The 16384-nt window shown below is 44.8% G+C and overlaps 1 protein-coding gene across 1 annotated transcript in view; it reads right to left on the bottom strand.

Annotated features, from left to right (window-relative positions):
• DTNA (dystrobrevin alpha) overlaps positions 1-15801 on the bottom strand; it is a 215296-nt gene extending 199495 nt beyond the window's left edge. The window contains exon 1 of the mRNA XM_042870116.1: positions 15738-15801. The gene's annotated coding sequence lies outside the window, so the exon portion shown is untranslated. The remainder of the gene's footprint in view (positions 1-15737) is intronic.
• Between the last annotated feature and the right edge of the window lie 583 nt (positions 15802-16384).

Genomic DNA, 16384 nt, shown 5'->3' with positions numbered 1-16384 from the left:
CACTGTTTCCACCTTTCATTTTTTTCCCCCACAAATTGCCTTTACAAAGGTCATTAAAAAGTATATATGATATCCTACATCAAAAGAAAGCCATTCCATCAAAGCAAATGCTAATAGGCCTATAGCCACGCTATGAAGACTGCAGAAATCACCACATCCTCTGTGCTTTACATTTATTTGCATGCATTCACTCATTCAGCAAGATTCCCTGTTGAAGCTTCCTGACATTAAGGTGAAAGCTGTGGTACTGGGGGATTTCAAGACACAGGAGGCCAAGACAAGTGAGCAGACCTTTCTGGACAGTCCCCATAAAGGCAGCTCAGCTAGAAGCTGGGGGCAGTTCTAAGAGCCTGTGCGAGATCATCAACTCCACAGGGTATTGATGAGACGTGCTTGGCATCTGGGGGAGTCTGTAGCTGATTCTGCCTTGCAGGAAGGTTCAGCAGCTGTGGTGTGGGTAGGGTCATTAGTAATGCTGCATTCATGACTCATCCGTGGGTTATTCCCTTACCTACTCACATGCAGACAGTGCTTTTTGTTTCTCTGGGCTCCAAGTCGGTCAGGACCTGAAACCCAATTTTCTTGCATTAGACCGCAGGAAAATTTATCAGCTCATTGTGATGCCTTTCTTCCACCTTGAGACGATTGATACTGCTTCCCTGGTTCCCTGCATGTAACTACAGCAAGCACATTTCAGGAGAGAATCCTTCTCAACAAAGATATTCCCAGGTAAAGGTCATGCAAATGGTCAGCAGAACCAAATAGAACAGATGGAGTTTTACCAAGGAAGCACTGTACCTAACACTGAAAACAGAAATTTCCCATCATCAAAATCCAAATAAAGTACTGCATAAAAGCCAGGTTTGATTCACACAGGAAAATATATCACATTCAGAGCAGACTATTTTGTATTGGGATAAGCTGTGTTATCTGAAGCACCACTCTGGACTTCTAATTTTGGTGCCTTGTCGAGTGAACCACGGGGCTGCTTTGGAACAGTGCATCTTCTCAGCATTAAACACAAGTTCCCCACTGGGTACAGAAGCTGCATGCTTCTGACACATCGAGACAGCTGTATCTCTGGACTGAGCAGGCTTACTGGGAGAAAGGAGGAGAAGGAAGAGTAGTTCTTCATTTTCAGGCAGAAAAAAATTTAAGTTCAGAGTGAGGTGAAAGAAAGCATTGAATTTGGAAATGTTAAAATATTTCATTTCTATTATGAATTCCTAGAACAAGTTTTAAGAAATTCCTTAATGGGAAGCCTCAGTTTCAGCTGTAGTTTTTTGCTGGTCAGTATAATGCAAAGCTTTACACAGTACTGAAAATGTATTTTTAATTTCTTTCAGCCATACATATAAAGAGCAGCCATACTCTGCTTTTTGAATCAATTCCTGTATAAACTATGCTACAATAAAAGGAAGCATAACAAAATCAGTCTGCATATTCAGTGACACAACAACCACACTTAGACTGGTCAGTAATGATGCCTCCTACACTTAAAAAGCAGTGCATTTACTTCAGTGCCCATATGACATACCTCAAATTCAGTAGTACTGAAAATAATAGCATATCTTTCTAAAACAGGGGAAAATTCCTTATCCTATTCTCTAGGAAACTCACTAAAGTAAGAAATGCCGTGAAGTACCAAATTCAAATCCATATATTCTTAAGACTCACAAGTGTTTCTGCTAATTGTGTACAATATAACTCTATTTCTGATCTTTTTCAAAGATAAGATGTAGCAAATTGTTGTTTTTTTCCTACCCTAATAATGTGGGTTTGGTTCTTTAAAGCTCTTGTGTTTTCAATGTGGAGTTTTTCTTCCTCTCTTTTCATAACAGCTGCTTTTTTCTTTGCTTTGCTTTTGAGAACAGGCTATGCAATTTTTAGAAAATAAGCACTGCAAATGAATCATCAAATGATAGTAGTTAAGCTCCAGCCATTGTGGATGCTCCCACGGAGGGGAACACAAGGGCTTACTTAGGCGCTCATACCATAGGGGTGGGTGACCTTCAGTACAGGCTGTACAAGCTGATGAGTGCTTCTGCTGCAATTACTGAAGGTTGCTAGCAGGGGCTTAACAACAGCATGGCATCGTGTGGAAGTGTGCTCACTGACTTCAGGCACATTTGGTCACCATAATCTCCAGTGGTGACCGACATCAAAGGACCTGGAAGGAAAGCACAGGCCCCTGGGAAGAGGAACAGAATTACTGCCGGGCTCCTCGGGAGCTGCACATGGTGCAGACAGGATGGCCACCAGCACCTAAGTTGGGATTGTGTTCCTTACTACCAACCCAGCTAATACCTTCTTATAGAAAGAGAAATGAAGAGCCTTTCTACAGCCACGAGTCACTTCTTGCATGTTCTACAACCAAATCCCAAATCTTGTTTTAGCTCAAAGTAAGCCAATGTAATCTTAAAGTCCTGCAGCAAAGCAAAAAAAATCTTATGCCAGTGAAAATCATGGCTGAGGTAAATACATTTGGCATTTCTACTTTCAGACACTTGTAACCTACTAATAAATGCTGTCCTTTGGACCAAGGATTTCATGTCTTGTCAGTTCAAAAGAGTACTTAAAAATAAGCAAAAAATGTTCGCCAGCTATTTTTCATCATCTGAAGTACTGAGAAAACAGAAAATAAGTGGATGAAACACTGGATTAAATATGCAAAGTCACAAATTATTTTTCAGCCAGAGAAGCCTTCTCTCTGTAACCAGAGGCTAACTTGGCATTTGACTCGTGCTAAAGCAGATAGGACTGTATGCAGAGACTGCCATTGGAAATCACCACTCGTATCTGCTCCCAAAGTCTCCAAGATGTCATTTGTTTCTACTTATGTTGACAACATTATAAAGAAAGGGAATTGACAGAAACATTTGTTATTTGACACTCACTATATACATCTAAATCTGACAAAACCAAATCATTACATGCAATGGTGGCCAACATGCTGAGAGATGCAGCAGGTAAATATCAAAGGAGACAATTCCACTTGGTTGGTAAATAAAACAATAAACTCACACCTCTTTAGGACTTGAAGTCCAGCAGTGAGAGAAGAGATGCCTGAATATTACTCATATTACAAGTGGGAAACAAATTCAACGTCAGTCAGATCACCAAGATGAAAAGAACGATTCCCAACACTGTAAATATTCTCCCTTCCTAAAACAAGGATTCATGCAGACGTGAATTCCAGTCCACTTGAAAGAGCTTCTCATCACCTCAATGCATGTTCTTAGTACTTTCACCTTCTGGTTACTTTTTGTAATACAGAGTAATTTCATAAGCTTCCTTGAAATTGATTACTGGTGTGGTTTTTTTGCATTACCATCATCTCCTTCTATCTCTATATTCTAAAATGCTCTCTCTACATATTCTAAAATGCTATTCTCTCTACATTCTAAAATGCTAAGAAGTCATTCTGCCTTTGCACACATGTATGTTTTTGTCTATTCAGACATTTACTTCCCTTCTCCGATGCACGTGTAGTTTGATCCTGCTCCAGCTGTTTGTGCTGGGTGTTTCACAGGGAACACGCTCAGAGTCAGAGCAGATTCTCTAAGAAGTTCAGTGAAACAACATGAGTTCATGAAGATACAACTCCGCTGCTTACACTGTGTGTTACACAGTTCTTTTGCATGAGGAGGCATAGATGATGCTCTAAAGAGGCCTCATGGACCATGGTAGCTTTCTGCTGTACTTCTTGATAGGTGTTCCATGCATTTTCTTTTTGAAAAGGAGATTTAAAAATAGAGTTTGAACGCAGAATAAATACAGAATAAACAAAGAATAACAGAACAAGTTACCACTTACAAATGCTGCATTTTTAGAAGCAACTGCTGTAGGTGCTTCTGCTGAGAATTTGCCAAGTAGAAAAATACAATAATTAAGAAAACAGTTAATACAGATGCACAGACAGCATGGAGCAGAGTTTGATATATCAAAAACCACTTAAACATCTCACTATCTTAGTGACACTAGTGGTGATGTGTGCATAGCATGCAAGAAGATGCTGCCATTTTCCAAAGTCTCATCAAACACTCAGCTCGTTCAAAACAAGGGAGAATTTTCTCATTAGAAAGCAGTAAAGGTCCTCTGAACACTCTAAGATTTCAGTCTAACTGCTCTTGTAATGACACAACATATTCTAACAAATGGTTTTATACTTGAGGACTGCATATGAGTGTATGTTGGAGCTTCTGTTTAAAAAACATTTAATATTTCAGAAATTGCTCTCGTGATTGATAAGGAACTGCGCTAAGTTCTAGACAAACATAGGCAGAAGTATGAAGTAAAGCATAAAAAAAAATACTCTTAATGAATTTCTGACCCCTGGTTAAAAGATTCTATAGATTTAGCCAAGCAGAAGAGCTTCACTCGTGTGGCTGCCAAAGACAAAGTGTCAAAAGGAACACCTCTCCTGGTTTGGGGCAAAGCAACACATTCTTCTTGATTTCTGCATTCCAAGTCCACCAGAAAAATGTAAACTGGCTCAGTATCTTGTAGTCAGCTCTCCAATGGAGACAGATCCACAAAGAACTAACTACAAAAGCCAACACTTGCTGTCAATTCACAGAATGAAGTTGATAAAAACAAAAGCAAACAAAGGAACACTAAAATCAAACACACTTTTCTCTACCTCCCAGACCTCCACGAGAATCATCCCAATGGATGCTGACAGTTTTGGATCAGATCAGTTTGGATCTAATGAGTTGAGTTTATCTGTCTGTAGCTTAGCAAAGATAAATGCGTTGATATCAATTAATTGGGGTGTAAATCACAGCACCAGTGGCGCGATGTTCATTGTATTCTTCTCTCTGCTAAGTAGGGCCAAACCAAATCCTTTTGGAGAAAAAAAAAAATATATATATATATACATATATATATATATATATATAAAAAATTCATCTGCCCTGGACTTGGATGCCTTATAATCAGGTGCTATAATCCCCACTCTCCCTTCTTGCATTTTGAGAGGGTCAGTGTAGCACAAGACCCATGGCACCAGTATATACAGTATGCTTCCTTTCAATTATCTCTGCCTGAAATAAAAGTGAAGCCTTCTGGGCAAACAAAACGTGACAACAGTGACGACTTTCTTGCCAATGTCAAAGGAATGTCAGCCCTGCACCCTGCTCTGTGCTAAGTCTGCCTTTCCCAACATGCGGGGCAGCAGTGCCACTGCTCTCAACCTGCAGGAAAGCCACACATGGACTGACAGCTTCTGGTCAGCTCCAGACAACCAGGCCCAGCTGCTACGTTTGGCAGCAGCTTTCATCTCTCCCTCTATTGCACAATCTCAAGGTCTCGCTAAATGCATGTCCGTGAAGTATGGGAAATTTGGGTTTCAAGGACAAATCTCAGCAGCTGAATAGTAAGATGAGATTGACTCATAAGCATAAAGTCTGTCAGAAGAGACAACTTGGGATTTTAAATATTTTTGCTCAGTTTTGAGCAACAAACAGTAAAGAGAAAATGAGACTACTAAGGTTTCTGCTAGTGATATTTTACTCCTGCTCTTTCTCTTCCCCATAATTTTTTTTATTTTCCAAAGCTACATCCTTAACTGGCTATTTAGACTAAAGTGAGAGGTATTAAAAATACATAAACAGTAGATCATCAGAGTATATGCAAAATGGTAGACTTTAGAAATACTCACTGCTAAAATCTCAGCTGTTAAATGTGGTTTGGTAGGCAAGAAAGACTGCAGCTTTCTTAGGCATGAGGAAATCCAAAGGATTACATCAAATCATGTTACAGGCACTGACAGATACAGGCTCTCAAGCAAAACAGCTGTCACTAAAGCTCCCACAACTGCTTAGAATACACAGCTCCAGCCTTCTTAAAACCAAAACCATGGGGAAAAAGGGAGCACCTTTAATCTATACTCTAACTTCACTACAGAGGCAGTGCACCAAAAGCAATGCAAGCCATTTCTATGCCTATGGTAGCCAGCAAAGGCCCAGAGGCCACAACACAGCCTCCAACAAGTCTGCATGCCTTAGCAGTGACTACAGTCTCAGACATACTTTCAAGGAGAGCACTCGCTGCTGCATGTTCATATCTCATTTAACAGCAAGGTGTTCTGGACACAACATAATTTCCTACCTTCCAAATGTTGATGCTGTCTGATATGAAGGCAGTAAGCTCTGGAACAGCATCCAGTACCAATGCAGCTGCTGAGATGCTGCTGTGTCCCTTCCATGGGCAGCTGTTAAAGCTGTCCCCACACATCTCCTGAGGCAACAGTAGTCTGCCATAGCCACAAAGGCTTCGCTGTTCTGCAGGACAAACAGTGCAAATTATTTACCGAGACTATTTGCATGTATGGTCAACATGCAGCAACAGCTGAAACAGAAGGGCTACTTCCACCCAAGCTCCATGGGCAGACAGAGCTTGAGGTTGCATAGGAGTGAGCATCTCTGTACTGGGGTAGAAGAAGGGAGGCCAGCATCAGAAGTGGCTGGGCTGGGTCTCTGTAGAGCTAGGAGGGCATGGGATGGCGAGAAATAATAAAAGCAGTTGGGTCTAGGATACGCACAGAGATGACAGAAGGAAGTGTCACCTCTAAACCAGACTTTTTGCTGAACTTTGGGCTGCCCTCATGGCCTGATACTGATCAACTTTGATCCAACGTTCATGTCATTATATGGCACAGAGGGAAGAACCCTCACATCTAATGAAACTTACCGAGTCTCAGTCCTCAAAGGTATCTTTCAGGCCTGGTGTAATCTATCCCCGTGTTACAATAACAGTGCTGCCAACTCACATAGTTCCCAGCTTCATTTCTGGCATAATATTTGCACAGTAATACTGACAAATACATATTAATGCCTTTAAAAGCCATTCTCACAGGAAATACAAGACAGAAGACAGATCTAGTTGTACTCATCTTAAACCTTCCCTGTTTGTACCTTGCCCAGAGAACCTGCATTACTTACTGGCAAAAGGGTGCCCCCTCTCCCTGCCCTTCTGAGATCAGAGTTCTCGAAGTCTTTCTTCTGGTCCTTCCATTTGGCTACTTGGTGAACCACAGAGGAATTTGCATTGATGGTGCAGGACTTAGCACTAGATCTGTCACTTATGGTTAAGCTGCTGCTGGGCTAAGCTCCCTTTTTTTTTTTTATCCCAAGTGGTATTTTTGCTTTGAACTTCATGAATTTATACAGCGGTTTATCCTTTCAAATATCTCAAAATTCTTCATAGGATCTACAGCACAGGCAGGGCCTTTTTATGAGAGAAAGACACGGTAGGTTTCCACGCTTCGCAGTCACTGTAATGTAGCCCACTGCCTCACTAAGTCCACTAACACTACATTAATTATATGGAATAGAACTTATGGTTAAGAAGCTGTGGTCATTTGTTCTGATAGTCAAGCACATCATCAAAAATCTGACTGCTCACAACAAATCAAAAGTTTTATTATGCCCCACCACATGCCTTCATGCACTGAAAGGAAAAAAAAAAAGCCACAAATTGCAAAGGAATAATTATCTTTCTACTAGCTTACTTTTAAAAGGAAGATAAGAAACACTTTAGTGTAAATGCAAGCAGTAATCATAATACGGTGCTTCCAGAACATAAGAATTGTAGCATTCCTTTTGGAAATGTAGCGAAGCATTACAAGGGGACAAATATTCTATAAAATGTAACATACCCTTCAAAATGTATTTTCTCCATCAGGAGGACTGCCTAGCCCATGATGCAGAGAAATGAACTAATGAGCTGCACTTAAGTTATCAACCTTGTACAACATTTATCTTTTACAGCGCAAACAACTTTCATGCAGTCATCCATAATAACATCAGTCTCATATGACTAGTTTAAGCAGGGGTTAAGCAAAAATTAGTGAAGTGTCTTTTAGAGTAGACTGATGACACCTTCACGAACACTGATTGCTTTTAAATCTTTTGTAGCTGTCTGAAGGAACAGAGACCACAGAAATAATAACGCTAATATTATGGTATCTGACAGTATGTACCACCTTTCATTGCAAAAGGTTATACAGAGCAGGGTGTGATGAAGTTCAACTTTCAATGTGCCTGTCTGCAGACTTGAAACATACAGCAACTCAGTGGCCTCTTCCCAGTGCCAGCACTTAACTGAGGACAAATACATTTCCACCTCAGCAGACTCAGCAATGAAAAGGAAACCAGTGTCCTATCTGCTGGCATAAACAGATACAGCTTGACCCTGCTACTCTGAGCATACTGGCTTTTTTAAATTTAGACTAGACATTAGGAAGAAATTCTTTACTGTAGGGATGTTGACACTCTGTAACAGGTTGTCCATTGAGGCTGTGGATGCCCCCTCCCTGTAAGCATTCAAGGCCAGGCTGGATGGGGCTTTGAGCAACCTGCTCTAGAGAGAGACGTCCCTGCCTACTGCAGGGGGTTGGAACTGGATCATCTTAAAGGGCATTTCCAACCCAAACCATTCTATGATCATGCAGTAGGTATACCACAGCACTCCTACCGCAAGAAGCTTTGTCTTCTGAAATCTAGATCCTAAGAAATTACCTCATTATGCCCCTCCTTCAAAACGTTCCCAATTGCACAATCTTGCCAGGCAGGTCAGCCTGCACCAAAAGCTGATCCCCTCCTTTGGGCCAGAAGGCCATACCTGGCCCTGCAGACCTATCTGCACTGCTGGCTTACAAATGAACAAACTTGCAGCACCCCACAGCCAGACACAGAAGGCAGATTACTGCACTGCTTCACCTAGGAGTCAAAACAAGCAGTTACTGTGCCTCCAGGTTAAATTCAAAGGCATTTCTTACCCCTAGAACTTCTGCTCATCTGTCTAGTGCAACAGTAATCGAATCACAAAGCTAAATCTCTACTTTTATACTGAGTTGGAAAAAAAAAAAAATCCAACAAATTTCTAACCATATGGATGATCAAGACAGCTCTGAAGGAAGTAAACTGCTTTCAGAGCTCGTTATGGATTTTGCCAAAAGTCACAGATCCTTGTTTTGCCCTGTGGAGCTTAAGGAAAATTATGTCCACAGACCATTCAGAGTTTTAAAAGGAGCTTCCAGTTGAGGATGTGATACCATTCATCTCGCAATCCACTAGTGCTCTCTCCCAGCGTGAGAGACTTTCAACCAAGTACCTGTGTGACTTGAAACAGCAAGGCTAGGCAATTCTCTGGCATGATAACATTAGGCTGAGGTCTCAAGAGACACAGGCTTCTGCAATCCAATCCCTCTGCAGACAAATTCACGTCACTTTGCTTTCCTGTGGTCCTTCCACAGAGATGCAACTGACGTTCAGATCTTTGAAAGACTGCAGGGCAATGATTACTCAGCATGCACACCTGTGGCAGCTGACTGTAACCCATAGAAGGGGCCTGGCATTTACTCACCAGCCAAGCACGCCCAGATTTTGGAAGCATTCAGGCTGGTATCCACAGAGGTTTTGTTGCTTTCAGTACTGTAACTGATTTCTGTGCAACTGAACTACTTTTGCTCTGCAAAGTATTTCCATACCGTAATTAATTCAAAATGAAAAGCATGAAATGCACAGATTTGCACTGATCTCAAGCTGTAGTGAGCATCTTGGTAGAATGTGAGCCGAAACAAGCTTCAAGCAGGTTTGTAAAGCGATTCGCTGCAGTAAAGCGTCATTCTCCACATTCTTGCAGATAATAACAAGGGTGCCTGGATTCAAAAGACTAAATAGCCTCCTTTGTTTATTATATAATCTGCCCAACAGCAAGCAGAGAGTAACAAGGAAAGCACAGATCCTCCTCTGAGTAACTCTAGCACATCCCATCCTCAAAAGAAGTCTCTTTAAAGGCTCTTACTTTTAGAGCTGTCTTCCACTTGGACATCTTTTTCCAAATGGAAAAGATCCCAATTTTTTTATGCCTGTATGTACAATATCTATATCTACGCATATATATCTGCTTTGCTGGCTGCCCACATTCAGGTTCATCTGTTAGGTTGGCACACTGCCTGCTGAGAAGTTGGTAGGTCCATTTCATTAAAGCGTAGCTGTCAAGCCATGATGGGCTTTGGTGGGCCGCCAAGAACTCTGCTTTCTTCAGGGAGGCGAGCCTCGCTGGAGTTTGTGTTGAACGCCACATGGCCACGCTCATTGACACGCATGCCAAAGCAAAGAGTGTTTCAAAGAGGAAAGAAAAGAGGAGAGCTGACTGCTGTTTCAGGCTGCGATCAAGACCTACTCTGTGGCAGCGATTATGGGGGGGACAATGATCCTGCAGCTGAGCACTGGCCAACCATCATTTAACTTCCACTCTGGCACCAAGCAAGTACAACAGTGCAATTGTGAGAAAACTCAATAGATGCAAATTGCTGTTATACAGGACAATTTTGCGAGGCATAAGGACACAAACAAATGGCCTACAAAGACAGCTCCTGCGGGTACCGACACCAGGGAGGAACTACAGCTACCCAAGAACCAAGGGTCAAGATCAGAGCAACATGCATCAGATCCTAAACTCAGCTCACATCTTTCCAGACAGATCATACTACCAAGATGCTCCCACAGTTCCCTCTTACATTTCTGATAGAAGCTGATCTTTCTTTCCTTGTAGTTTTTCACTTGAAAACAGAGGTGAATTGTGTTTTACTTTTGTTTTTAATCTTTTAATAATTACACTCCAGAAAACGTCACATTACCTTCTCTTTTTCCCTTTCTCCAGTGACCATTTTCTCACAACTGAGATGCATAAACTGCTCAACATGGCTCTTCCTTCTGGATGTAGCCAAAGCTGCTGAAAGCAGCTCACCTATTCTGTGAGATGCCAAGGTGAGGTGCAAACCAGTTCCACTCTTCTGCATAAACCAAGATGAACTGTTCAACATGGTCTCACTTTTCACTGGGTCTATGTGCCCATACACAAGACTAGCAAATTCAGCATAAAAGCAGGAAGCTGCTCTATTCCCCACGAATTCCCAAGGCCTTTTGCTCAAACCAACACAGTCAAACTTCTCTATAGAAGAGTTTCACCAGTTGGCTGGGCCTTGAATCTCACACTCCATTGCGAGTGGAGTTGACCAGCAGGAAGAAGTTCCAGCTGAGCTTTTGAAAAGCTGTGGCTAACACTGAAAGACTTCCTTTTCCCTGTTAATTTTCATCATGTCACAAAAAAAAAATCTTACGTTATGATTCTTACATCAAAAAACAGTTTATAGAAGTCACTGTCACATCACGTTTTAATTGCTGCTACCTTTTTAGACAACAAAGCCGAGGCAGTTTGTCAGCATCACAAAAGAAGAAAATCAAGCGTGCTTCTGAAGTCTGAATTTCGTTTTAAATAAAATAAGCAGAGACATCCAGACCACTACATGAAGAAATTCCCCATGATTCTCATACTTAATTTTTGTGGCTCTCCAGCTCAGCTCTTCTACCATCTCTTCTAGATAAGAAGATTTTAAAAGCACCACCACCAACAAAAAAATTATTTGATTACTTCACTTCTTGGCACCATTCTGGCAGAGGATTTAACTGGAAAGAGCCTTTATTTTTGTACTTTGTACATTACAGGGTGGAATTCTGTGAAGCTGTAATCTCTGTTAAGTTGTAATTCCCCTTTACAAGCCGTTCTAGCTACACAGAGCATCCATACACAAAAGCAGCCTCTGTATGATATGAGATGCAGGTGAGGATTTCCCTGCAGGTCCTTGCAGCATATGCACCAGTACGTGCACTGTCAGCATAGAATGGATACCAACGGAGATGACATCAGACAATTAACAGTAATGGTTCTGAACAACGGAACAAGCATACTCTCCAGCACAAACTGCAGATATGCTGCAGATAGGTAGTAGAGTTGCTGTCATCTCGTACGCTTCACTGTGAGGAGGAAAATACACCAGGTCTGGATTTATGCCATCATAAATGATAAAAGGATCTGGCCCCATGCATTTCAGCCATGATTATCCTAAATACTGGGGAAAACCCTGCTTCTGCTGATTTCAAGGGGGCACGATATCAGCTTGAAACTTCATGATGTTCCAGATCTACAGTAACTGAACCCAAACAAAGTGTATTTGAAAGTTTTTCTTAGATCTCTGCATCTCTACATTTGAGATGCTTTTTTTCTCTGGAGCTTCCTAGTTTCAGTCACTTTCTCCATCAGTGCAACCGGTCTCAGGCTTGTTGATCTCCACTCCAGGACACAAAGTCCAATGACATTTCCAAATTCTTGCAAGTGGCTTTGCATTTCATCTCAACTGTTTAGACTGCTCAGCAATCCATGTTGGTATCAGATTTTAGCCCTCCACATGAGACATTCTAGAACATGTACATTTAGAGAATACAATAGGTGCACCTGCTACTTTAAAAACAAATGAAGTGCTTATGCTCAATCAGAATTTGAGGGGATTTAAACCTGAACTGCCACACCCTTCCGACATGTTTTCCATATAGGAGTTTCCAAATATAAGGCAATGTGAGAACACTTTTTATTTCTGCAAGACCGTTAACGCCCTCTCCCAAAGCAGTACAAATGCCCGTGGTGGTCACAAAATGGTGACTGGTTACATTTGAGAGATATAAAAATATACAGATCAATACAGTTCTGCTACACATTTCAGACAAAAACCTCATGTATTTTTTCCAACATACTCTCTCCAGCCGCTTCTGTAATGAAGTTGGAGAGACAGACACTGCACTACACTCTTCCAGCCCATTATGGTTACTCCACACCTTTGCCACCTGCTTACCCAACCTCCCCTCCTCCATCCCAACAGCTTTCAGCAACAGCACAGCTCTTGTGCTGTTTGTGTCAGTGGACAGAATTTCAAGCATGCTCCTAAATGATTATAAATGAAGGAATTTTCACGCTCTGTTAGGTTGAGAAGATGATGTTATTAACGATTACCATTCAAGGAAGCTCAGAGTAAGTGCCGAACTGAAGACACCTTTGACATAAGGCTTTGTTTTGTTCCTGCAAACAGCTGAGCAAGCAGTCTTAGCTCTCACTGTGTAACATATTTGAGGCTGCTGCCTCTAAGAAACTTCATTTTCCTTAATTTAGAAATAACATTGTTTTCCTCTGGAAACAGAAACAAAGATGTCAGTCCACAGCAACGCCCATAGAAGTAATTTGGCACAAGCAGACACTGGAATGTATGAAGGTGCAATGTTGTTCTTACTCCTCTACTCCTGATCCACTTTCAGACGCCAAAAATGCTGACGCAAATCTACAATGCAGAAAGTGAAAATAGAAGTATGAGGTCATACTACTATTGGATTGGAGACAATGCAGGAAATGAACCTGTGTTGCTTGGCAGACCTGATTTCCTCGGCAAGTTCATGCACCGCAGTTCCCCCTACAAATGCAACCAACAGCTCTGCACCTCAGTAAAGGGGCAGGATAAGCTCTGTAAAGAAAAAGCATCCCGCTGTCTGTGAGTTTTTCACTTGTGAAGTGCTCAATGAATGGAGCACAGCCAGAATGTGAATACAACACAACATCAAAGCCACAGTCTGAGGTCCAACTCATCCCTTCATCACATCTGCTTTGTGCCCTCAGGCTCCACATTCCCAAGAATCCATGGTAAACACAAGACCTGCAGTCCGTACAAGGCCTCCCTTCAACAACAATTTGCCCCTCCGCTACAATCCCCATTTGCACAGCAGAACTAACTGGAATGTAACATTACCTCCCATTCACACTTCGTTGTTACACCTAGAGGAACACACCTGCAACTAACATAAAGAATAACAGCTTAGAACACAGTCATTAGAAACAACCTTGTGACACCTGATGACATAAGCCAGCTCCCCTGTTTGAGAGAAGTCTTTTCCCATTGCTAATAGTGTGTATACATGCAAGCTAAGATTAAGACCACAGAATGAAAGAGATTAGTCACTGGAACAAGAACTTCCCAAGAATAGTTCTCATTCTAAGATCGCTAATTTTGCTTTCCTCACCAAAGGCTGCTGAAACTGGAGAAAGAAACTTTCTGGGCAACTCCAAGAGTGGCATCAACTACTTTGTCTGAAAGGACACACTGTGTTCATGGCAGCTATTTCTGACTTTCAGCTGCACAAACATAAAACACCATGAAAGTGCTTTTCCTCTCAGTTTCATGTCAGTATATACTCATTGATTTCAGTGCAGTTATAACTGATTATTTGCCTGCCATGAGAATTAGATCAGTGCTGGCCATTAAAGGCTGCTCTGAACAAACTTAAGCTGAATGAAATGGATAGGAGATCAGCTATTCTCAGCTCTGTGACAGCACACAACTGCAAAATGAGGGAAATCATTAAGGCAGCACTGCATCTCCAAAAGCCAAACAAAAAACTCTGTCCTTCACCTTCCTCTAAACCTTAACAGACCACTATTCACTCACTACCTTCCCATGACGTACGTTGTGGGGTTTTTTCCCTGGTTTTCCACTGTAGAACCAGCAGGTTACCTCACCATACAGCAATCACAGCCACACACTTTGCTTTCACGATTAAGGTCTGAGGGGCTTCCAAGAGAGAGCTGAGTCCACCAGGGTTGAAGTGGCATAGTTGAGGCACTGCTGCACTTTCACAGCAGCACACTGAAGGCTGCCTGTGAAGATGATTACACTGATGGGAGGCACAACATGCATAAGTCACCCACCTGCTCTCATCACAGCACACAGGTGCCCAATTTTGTGCATTAACTATTAACTTTGAATCGATATGAGAGCCTTCATGCACCAACAGTAGGGTAAAACCCAAACACGTATCAGCAGCGTATCGCTTGTAGAAGAAACACAAAGACAAGCTGACAGCAGACACGGCGCTGGCTTTTGTCTCACGCTCACTTACTCTTGGGCAGCCAGATGCCAGCACAACCCAACTACCCAGCACCCACTGCTCTCCAGTTGCCATCGTTCCATCAGCAGATAGGTGCCCAGCGGTGAGCACGCTCTCTGGCAGTGGATATGTGAGAGAGGCTACACCGCACAGGGATGAAAGTAAGGAAAACAGCTCTGCGGCCACGGCAGGGTTAAAATACAGCCTCCAAGCCTTTATCCCCTCACTACTGTACGACTGCACCAGTAAGGAAAGGGGAAGAGCAGAGGTGCAGCGTTTAGAAGTGAACAGAAAGTTACAGAACTTCCAACGTCAAGCTGTATTTAACGCCTAGAAATACTGAGCTTGTGGCACTGCTTGAACACTTCTCCAGCTCTCCTTTCCACACCTCTGAGCCCACCGGCGCACTCCGCGGTTCATCACGCAACACGTACCCCCCTCCAATGCTTTAAATCTTACCTAAACACTACCCCTCCTCCTCCCCCCGCCTGGGAACGGAGGCAGCGGATAAACGCGGGGCTCACCCGTCCCCTCAGCCACCAACACGACGTAACGCCTGGCGGCGGGAGCGCTGCCCGGGATGCCGCTCACACAACTTCGCGGCGGGCGTTACGGGGCGCTCCCTCCGCCCACCCTCCCGCGGGGCCGCACGGCGGGCTGCGAGCCGGTGACACGGAGGACCCGCCCGCCGCCCGCACCGCGCGCAGGCACACGGATATGTCACACACATCCGTACGGCCGCACACACGCACCCGCGGCCGCGCAGCCCCGCTGTCCCCAGCCCCGAGGGCGAGCGGAGACTCGCGGCCCCGCACGCCCCCACCCACCGCGGCCGCCCCGCGCCCGGATCCCGGAGCCCCTCGCAAGGGAGCCGGGCGCCGACAGCCGCACACAGGTGAGCGGCAACAGGCGCCGCCCCGCTGCCCGCGCTCCGCCGGCCCGGAGGGGCGAGCCGCTCCGTACCTGCGAGGTAGCGCCGCTCGGTAAGGTCACGGCGCGCCGCCGGCACGCGGCGCCGGGCGGGAGGAATGCCGAGAGCAGGAGCTCCGCCGCCGCCGCCGCGCACGGCGCCGGAGCGGGGCGGCCGCGCCGCGCAGAGGCAGAGGCGGCCGCTGCCGCTGCAGCTCCTGGCACATGCTGCAGGTGTCAGCGCAGGAGCTGCCCCGCCGCCCGCCCGCCGCGCCCGCCCCCTCGCTGCGCATGCGCGCCAGTCCTACCGCGCCGGCGCGGAGCCTCTGCGCCGGCGCCTTGCCGAGTACGAAGCCGTCGCGACGCCGCTGCCCGGCTGCGGAGCCCCCCCTCGGGGCCGCGCGCCCGCCACCACCGGGGGGCGGGGGGATGACGTCGTGGGTGTGGGGCAGGGGCGCGGCGGCTGGCGGCGGTCCGGGGAACGCGGCCCCGCGTCCCGCGGTCGGGGCCGTGCGGGTGGCGGGGGTCGGGAGCGGCCCGCCGACCGTCCCGGGGCGGCGGCCGGGCCGAGGGAGCGGCGGTGGGGCCGAGCGGGAGGGATGACGTCACCCTTTATCCCGGCGAGGGGCGGGGGGGGCGGGGCCGGGCGGAGCGCTCCCTCCGCGGGATCTGAGGGCGGGGGGCACCGCGTTGACGGCGGC

This window comes from Lagopus leucura, unplaced genomic scaffold (assembly GCF_019238085.1).
Source record: "Lagopus leucura isolate 7727_CA_CO unplaced genomic scaffold, USGS_WTPT01 Super-Scaffold_100002, whole genome shotgun sequence".
NCBI lineage: Eukaryota > Metazoa > Chordata > Aves > Galliformes > Phasianidae > Lagopus > Lagopus leucura.
The sequence above is the reverse complement of the archived record's forward strand: the minus strand, read 5'-3'. Positions and strand labels throughout refer to the sequence as shown.